The following is a 6,449-nucleotide window of genomic DNA, read 5'->3' as shown; positions in this document are numbered from 1 at the left end:
CACAACTTTCCCTCATCGTTGCATCCACCTCATGGCCACCGACCGGGGACACCAGGTCAGATATGAAATGATGGCTGTAGCCATGCACCAGCACACGCAAAACCCCAGGCAGCCTCCACCTCACAGGAACACCCCCAGTGCAGGGGCTGGAGTCACTGGGAGACCAAACTCCCTGCCTTTTACCCCTAAACCTCACAGCCATGTCCGCCCCAGCTGCTGCTTCCCCTTTTTCTTTCTTCTTCCCCAGAGCTAGCGGTGAGAGGAGCGGAAGCCCCTGGGGGGTGGAGGGGGGGCAAGCACTGACTCCCAGCTCTGTGCAGGGCCGTGGCACAGGCGGGGGGCCAAATGCGCGCCCGCTGTGCCAGCCTGGACCTGGGGGGCCGAGCACACACCCGCTGTGACAGCCTGGACCTGGGAGGCCCCGCACCGCCCACCACCATGCCGGACACCCCAGGGGAACACCTGCCTCAGACCCCCGCCTCAGCCCTCATCTACAGCAACGTGGGTGAGTGACAACCAGGCACCCCCACCCCCCCCAACAACCATTCCCCACTCTGTGCATGGCTTTGGGGCTGGAGAGGTGCAGTGGTGTGGATAACAGCCCCCTGTTCCTCCCTCCCCAGGAGAGCTGCGCGCCCACCTCGTCCCCACCAAGGCCAGCCGAGGGGATGGAGCCAGGAGAGTCCCCCCCCAGCCCGGCCATGACCCCCTGCCTCCCCCGTTGCCGAAAAAGCAGCTGCAGCGAGCAGAGTCCCTCCCAGAGCAGGGCCCATCGCGGCCCCGCCACGGCGATGCCACGCCATGGCTTGGCAGCACCCTGCTGCCACACAAGGAGGGGGGTCCCAGCTCCGGCCCCCCCCGGGCACCCAAGAAGCCCCTGGCCAAGTCCCAGAGCCTGGGGGAGGCCTGGAGCATCCCGGGGGAAGCCCTGACACCCAGCCCAGAGGAGCTGACCTTTGGGACGGGGGACGCAGAGCTGGGCCGGCTGCTGCGGGGCCTGGAGGGACGGGACGGGCTGTGTGCAGCCCTGGTGGGTTGCCAGGTGGCCAGCTTGGCCCGGCTGGTGGCCCAAGCCCAGGAGGGGCTGGTGGGACCCCCGGAGCGGCTGGGGGCAGAGCTGGCAGGGAAGGGCTGGGCAGCGCTCAGCATCCTGGAGCGGGAGCCGTGCTGCCAGAGCGGCGACGCCTGGTATTTCCGCGTGGGATTTGCTTTTAGGCAAGCCCAGCTGGTGCTTGCAGCCAAGGTAAGCGGGGAGTTCGGGCAGCAGGAGGGGGCTGCAGGCGATTGTGACCCTGGGGTGGCCCATGTTAGCTGGGAGGTTCCCCTTTGGTGACAACTTATTCATTTGCTAAATGAGCTGGCGTTGCTGACGCTGCTGCTGAGGGCTCCCGTGAGTTCAAGGGACCAAACGTCCAAGGTACAAGGAGGATGGCATCGCTGCGGCAAGTGCCCTGGCACGAGGCCTTGAGGGGCCAGCGGGCAGGGAGTGGGGCTCGCTCCCTGGTAGTGCAGGATGAGACCCAACAAAGCAGCTTTGCAGCTCAGCCAGGACTGACACCCCCCCTCTGTATGCCCCATTTCTTGCTTCAAGCTGTTTTGGTAGACACCAGAGGGTGCAGGGGAGCTCAGCACCATGCATGGGTAGGATTGGGGCTTGTGGCCCCGACCCAAGTGGTGGCCTGGCCCAGGACCCAGGCTCTCTCCTGGCACAGCTGTTCCTGCTCTTTCTCTCTTCACAGGTCCTCAAGCCGGGCTGCTGCAGCCTGGGCGTGGAGAGCTTCCTTGGGGCACACTGCAGCATCCAGCGCCTGATCGGACGTTTCACCGACCATGTCCCTGGGGAGCTGCTGCTCCCGGGCCACCCCAGTAAGCAGTGGCTGTCCCCTTCTGGACAGGAGCCAGCCCCTCCTGCCACCCCCCGAGTCTTGCAGGTCCTCTTATCGCCAGATGTGCCCTACCAGACCCTGGCGGGGTTTGTGGAGGGCTCCTGGGCACTGCACAGGAGCAGCCCCGGGCACTATGAGCGCCTGGCGTGCCTCCTCCTCTTGCAGGTGTGCATGGGGCTGGAGCACCTCAGGGCGCAGAATCTGGGGCAGGGTGACATCTGCCCCGAGAACCTGCTGCTGGTGCAGTTCCCATGTCCCCCTGGGAGCCAGCAGGACAAGGAGGCATCCATGGGGCTGTCCCTTCCAAGGTTGCTCATCAGCAACTTGTTCAAGCTTAAAGACAAGAGAAGACCTTGTTCCACCAGCCAAGAGCAGGACTGGACAGAGGGGTCTGCTGCTCCCCTCACCCCAATGGCAGATGAGCTGAATATAGGCATGCTGATCTATAAGATCTTGCACGTGGACATCTCTTTGGAAAATGCCTTGGACCTGAGAAGCAATCAGCTTCCCAAAATCCCCTCCCGGTCCATCTACTCCACGGGACTCAAGCGTTTGGCCTTGCTGCTTCTCCACCGAGATCCCTTCAAAAGGGTCTCCATCGAGCAGGCCAGGGGCATCCTGCAGGTCCTGCTCTGGGGGCCTCGCCAGGAGCTCTTTGCCAAGAGCAAGAAGACGCTGGTGCTGCTCCGGAGCTGGGTGGAGATGAAGAGGGCACTGCTGCTGCTGAAGTTTGCGGAGAAGGGGGCTGGGGCAGGGGGGAGCCCCGGCCTGGAGGAGTGGCTGTGCTGCCAGTACTTCGCAGAGGTCACGGAGCACATGCTCTACCAGGTCACCCAGGTTCTCTACATGCCCTAAAGACAAGCCTGCCCAAAAGGCTCCCCAAAGACGGGAACCCATAGAGGTCTGGACAAATCCACCAGCTTTCAGCTCCCAACCAAGGCTGATCCTGGCTGCGAAAACTCTTTCCAAATCTGAAACTGATCCTTCACACTGCATGAACAATGGTCCTAAGTATGCAGGGACCAAACTCCCACCATGGTACCTTGGCTCCCAGGATGCACGATGTGCTTTTACACCTTTCACTGATTTTTGTTCAATGCTTTGAGTCCAGGTTATTGGAGCATCTCGGAAAGACAGCTGGATGGAAACCGCAGGATGAAGCACCAGCTCAGCGGCTGATTATCCTGAGTAAGGTTAATGGAGCTTAGACTTTTCACACACACACACGCCAAAAAAAATAAAAAATAAAAAAGAACCTCCTCCTGTACTGCTACTGCCACTGTTTTAAATAACGGTACAAAGCCATACATTACTGCTCACCTTAAGACACCATTATGGGAGAAGAAACACAATGCATCACACAGCCTTGCCCTTTTTAGGAACAGATTGTAGCATAGTCACAAATACCAATGACGTCTCAAAGGTGGAAATAAAGCAACCACACAGCTTCAATAAAACCCAGAGCTGAGCCTGTTAAATACTGGCCTTTTATGTGCTTTCTTACACCCTGACAATCCATCCAGGGAGGATCACAAAGCTGAACTTCACCACTCCACAGATGACTCGGAGCAGCAGACAGCTTGGGTGGGTTTGTGGCTGCTGCACACAGGGGCCAGACCAGATCATCAGTCTGGCTGCGCCAAGGCAGGGCCATTGCATCTATGGGGAGGTGTGAGCTACCCACGGGTCTGTCTCAGTCTCTGTTTAGGGTCTGTTAGGAGCCAGGAACCAGCACCTGGATGCCCGGTGTGGTGATCACTGTGCTGCGATCTGTGCCATGAAACCTCAAGGTGTATGGGATGGGGCAAAGCCCGTGTGGGTAGGGCAGAAACTTGAGCCCAGGGTCGTACGCAATCTCCAAAGGTCTGGACGCAACACCTGGGGGCCGGCAAATTGGGGTTAGGATGTTGGGGACACGAGCCCGTCACACACAGCCCCAGACCCTTTGGCACCTATTCTTGGCTGAGCCCCCGAGCCAAGTGTGCCCCCCGTGGTCCCACTCCTGGAACGGGACTTGCAGGGAAACACCACCTGCTTGTGAGCAAGATCTGACTCACGTAGTGACTAAACTGAGCGCAGCTTGCAATAAATACATTTCCCCTGTAAAGAGACCCATAACCAGATGCACATGCCTGTCCCACGGCACTTGAGGGGACACATCTCAAGGACACATCGTGCAGGCAGTGGCTGCTCAGCACTGTGCAGGATCAGCACCTAGAGCCCCAAACCACGTGAGCATGGCAGCGGCACGGCTGTCTGCACAGGGGGTAGAGTGTCACACGAGACCCCGCTTGGGTAGTTGATATAATTATTAACTAAGTAATTACTAATCCACTCACAGCTATCACCTGACAGCAGACAGAGCAGCTGCTGTGGGCTGTGCATGCAGTGAGATGGGCCCTGGGGGGCTTCCCCGCAGAGGCAGGTCTGGTGTCCCATCGATGGAGACGGTGACACACTGGGCAGTCACTAGAGCCAGTGGCACAGCTGAGTCTGGGAAGGATCCTTCATGGCAGTCCCCAGACTTGAAAAAAACCTTGGTAAACAGGAGCTGTGACCATGGAGACAGAACCACAGAGAAAAATGCTCCCAGACAGTGGGTTTCTGCCTCCTGCCCTGCCCCAACAACATGCTGCTTTCCCAGGGCACTGCTTTCTTCCAGTCTGGCATGGCAGAAACGTGCTCCATCCCCAGCCTCACAGCCCAGGGCTGCGTCCCACGGTGCAGGGAGGCATCAGCCTCGTTGCTTGGACTGCAGCAGGGCTCACACCCAGCTGAGATCACAGCCCCTTTGTGTGAGGCTCTGCACGCAGTGGGGACCGTCCCTGCCTTGAGCATCTCCCAAACAGAGCTACAAGGGAGGTGGGACCAAGGGCAAGAGACAGGAAGGAGTAGGGTCAAAAAATCTCCCTGGCCACACAAATCTGCTCGGTACCCAAGCACGGCTGGTTCACAAAACCAGAGTCCCCCAGTAGGAGCTTTGGGGCCAGAACCGCGCAGGAGGCATTGCCCTGCATCCCCAGTGCTGCTCCTGTAGTATCATGCATGGCTACAAGATGGCAGTAAAAGCCCTGGCAGTAGCAGCAGCTCAGCAGCAGGGCCTGCTCGGGCACCTCACCCTGGGGGAAAAAAAAAAAAAAATATATATATATATATATATATACACTCCTGCAGGCCTACCCCAGCCCCTGGTGTCCCAGGGGCCAGGATGGCCAGATCCTGTGTCACTGCCACGACAGCAGCTCCAAGCACCACTTGCACCCCCAGCTCTGGTTTCCAACTGATCGTCACCATCAGTGACCCTCGCCCCTTCTGCTGGGGCAGCTTGGAGCACCATGGCCAGCAAAGCCTGCAGGGGTCCACAGCTTTGGAGGCAGAACCGCGTGGGCTCCACACTTGCTCATCCCCGCAGAAGGCAAGCAGCAGCATCACTGCCACGACAGGTGAGAGGAAAACAAGTTTCTCAAGAGAATCCTCTTAGGAACTTGATGCTTTTACCAGCTTATTGGGAAAAGGCAGGAACACCCTCTCCCACCTCATGCCCCCCTCCTCCTCGCCGGCTGTTGGCAAGTTCACAGCTTTCCAAAAAAAAAAAAAAAGAAAAAAGAAAAAAAAAGCATGCACATGACTATAAGACCACAAACAAGCAAGTGACAGTAGGAAGGAGCCTGCTTGCATTCACCTGGCTACACAGCAGCCAGGAGCCTGGGTCTATCCGGAACCGCTGTTGTGCCAGGTATACCAGGACCCAAGGAGCAGAGAGTGACGGTGCTGGGAGTGTGAAGGGTCCAGCCAGATGTTAGCAAAAGGCTTGGTAAGTGCCTGAAGCCAATTAATCAGACCATCAGTATTGCTCGCTTACCAGGCTCTCTGGGATCACAGCACCACACCTGCAGGCCCCTTTGTGCTGCAGCAGGGGCAGTTACCACCACAGGACCTGCTCCCCACTGCTCGGAGAGCAGAATTATAGGGGTAGCAGCAGTTTGACGTACTCATGCAATGCCTGGATTCCTTGGCCCAGAACAGCTGCCTAAGGATCGCCCCACAGAGCAGCCCCCCAGGACTCATTTACACATTTGAGCACATAGGTGAGTTGGATCTTAAAGCCAAGCTCTGGGGACATGGGGCTGGTAGCAGAGCACACACTGGAACAAACAAGGATCATGTGCTTGAGCTTACACTGACTCAACAGCATGAACAATGGGGTGCTTGAAACCTGGTAAAATAACCTCAGAGCCAGCACTCAATCAACCCTAGGGAATCAACCCCAGGGATTCACTGCTATAAGCTTTATAGACGAAGTTTGATGGGATCCAAAAGCACTAAACAAGCATATACAGCTGCAAATGTAAACTAAAAAAAAACTGAAACATATTTTAAAGCACAGCCCTCTGGAGACTTACCACTGTAGGTGACAGCTACACTTGCAAGCTCTGGTAAATCTAACACTCTGTACATCCACGTTTTTCCCTTCTGTTCAGTATCACAGACATTGTCTGGGTGGCTGTGGCCCCTCCACCACGCACTACTCAACTCCCTTCTCCTTGTACTTCGACCCCAATG

Source organism: Cygnus atratus, chromosome 26 (assembly GCF_013377495.2).
Source record: "Cygnus atratus isolate AKBS03 ecotype Queensland, Australia chromosome 26, CAtr_DNAZoo_HiC_assembly, whole genome shotgun sequence".
Taxonomy (NCBI): Eukaryota; Metazoa; Chordata; class Aves; order Anseriformes; family Anatidae; genus Cygnus; species Cygnus atratus.
Note: the sequence above shows the minus strand (reverse complement) of the source record.